The 2,295-nt window shown below is 56.0% G+C and overlaps 1 protein-coding gene across 1 annotated transcript in view; it reads right to left on the bottom strand.

Annotated features, from left to right (window-relative positions):
* The window catches only part of INSIG1 (insulin induced gene 1), a 14,597-nt gene that overhangs the window by 11,623 nt on the left and 679 nt on the right, over positions 1-2,295 (bottom strand). The window lies entirely within an intron of this gene.

Consider the following 2,295-nt stretch of genomic DNA (forward strand, 5'->3'; position numbering starts at 1 on the left):
GATACGATTCCATGAGGCAGTTAACATATCGCCAAACCAGTTTCCCTAGAAAATTGATCCGCTCTCATAACACTGAAACTGAGACTCTCTTCACAATTCCGTTCGCCTGGAGCACGAAGATCAGTTTTGAGAAGGTTCAAACGACTCGCTGCTTGGCATTAACGCAGAGACGTGGACCCCGCGGGCCCGGCCTGCACAACGGGCGCGCCCTCCACCACGTCCGCGTGGTCGCCGTGTTACAATGAGGGGCGAGCTTCACGAGGGCTCCCGAGGCCACGGGTCTCAAGTGGTGGCGCTCCTCATGGGGCCAGCCCTGAGGCTGGGCACATTTACTCTGGTCTGACTCTGACATCTGGGGCACAGAGGCCACGTGCCCAGAGGTGGCACCGGATTCGGCAGTGAGGGGGTGACAGTACTTACTCCGGGGACCCTGAGCACCGCTGCCCGTCATCTGCGGGTCAGTGCGGCGGCAGGCCAAGCACACTGCGCTGTCCCTGTGAGTCCAGGCCTGGCCTGTGGAGGACCATGTGAGTGGGCACAGGACACCCGGCGTCTGTTCCCAGTCCCCGTGGATGGGACCTGGCCTCGTGTTTGTTCCCTCATGTGTGAAATGATGATTATGTAACTAGGAGACGGAGGAGGGGCTCGGTGCGGTCTGGACAGCAAGGAGGTTCTCAGACACGGAGCTTTAGGGCATGAGCGCAGACAGACGTTAGACGGGGAGGCCGGGCATTCAGGGAGAGGAGCGGGCGGGAAGAGGCAGGCAGGACAGACAGCAGGGCGGTGACTGCTGGGGACACAGGCCACGGGGCCTGACTGCGGGACGCGGTCGCCCAGGTCCAGAGGCTGGGCAGCCAGGCGGTAGTTCCACCTGTGGGACAGGGAACGCCTTAGGTTCCCGAACAGAGGGACAGAATCACAGTTTTAGCCAAATATGCAAAGGAAAGAATTTCAGTTTCAATTTCACGATGTATTTTATAGAGTTCTAACTTTGGGGTTTTGAAAAATGGAAGCCCACGTTCTATGACTTCACTATAACTTAATTTTACCTTTTAAAGTTAAAAGCAAAGTATGAAAATGTACTAGGAAACGTTCCCCTTCACTCTTGGCTGACAGTGAAAACAAAAATAGGGAATGAGAAACTGTTTCAGATATGCCCGGAATTTCCGGAAGCTTCTATGACAAATAAAACCTAAACTAAGTGTGTCATTTTTAAGATCAAGTTTTGGATTAAGATCAAGTGTTAAGATCAAGTTTTGGAAACTACTGCGCCAAATGTATATGAAAAATAGAATTCTGCATCTAGATCTATTTCTCAAAAAGGATTTTTAACAGTGTAGCAGTATCCTTAGAGGATTTAGAAACACAGAGCAGGAACCGCCCTTTCTGAGGACCCGGCAAAAAAGCTCTGTCCCCTGCTCAGTGACCACAGAGCCCCCTAAGTGTCCCGGCCAGAACGCACTGCCGTCCACTGCAGCCTCCTGCTGGTCTGAGTGAGTCTGCCGAGAAGGCGACACGTCTCCACATGACAGGGGACACGCCCGGACTGCAGGGAGACAGTATGCGGAGTTCGGAACAGTGGCCCTGCCACTTGCTAGCTGTGGTCCCTGGACACAGTTGCAGAACCCATGACTTGGTTTCCATGTCTATAAAATGTAGCTATCGCAGAGCGCTGCTGCCAGGAGCAAATAAAGCTCAACACACAGAGCAAGCCGTCTGGAAACGTCAGCTACAAAGCAAACCGCAGGGCACTGCTCCTGTGGGACTTGTCACCAGCTTGTTCTGCCCATCGGACCGTGGGATGCTCAGGACGGGCTGCTGTGCTCACTCTGTATTTCGACAGCAGAGCCGGGGCTGCAGGAAGCAGCTGACAGGTGTTTGCTAACCAACAAATGCTGCCGGACTAGGGGATCAGACCCGCCAAGGAACCAAGAAAAGCGACGAAAAGGAGACGGCCCGCCCATCCGCAACTTAGACCGAGCCTGTGGGACGGTTCCCCGCGCCTCTGAAGCCAGCCAGGTGCGCTCCCGCCCACGCTCGGGACAAGGGGATGCTCTTTTCCTAAGAGTCCCGGGGGAGGGCCTGGCTTCCTTCCGCCCACTCCTAGGCCACCCCAGAAGGAAGTAGGGAGGCCGCTCGCCCACGTGACGGTTTGTTTACAGTTACCCAGCCGGGTAGCATGTTCGCAGGCGCAGCCAATAGCGGCCCAGCGCCTCTGCTCACCAGTTCCGCGGCGGCCAATCGGGCAGCCGGCCGGCGATGACAGCGGCGGGCTCGGCGCGCAGGGCAGTGCCC

The sequence above is a fragment of the Pteropus alecto genome, unplaced genomic scaffold (genome assembly GCF_000325575.1).
Source record: "Pteropus alecto unplaced genomic scaffold, ASM32557v1 scaffold320, whole genome shotgun sequence".
NCBI lineage: Eukaryota > Metazoa > Chordata > Mammalia > Chiroptera > Pteropodidae > Pteropus > Pteropus alecto.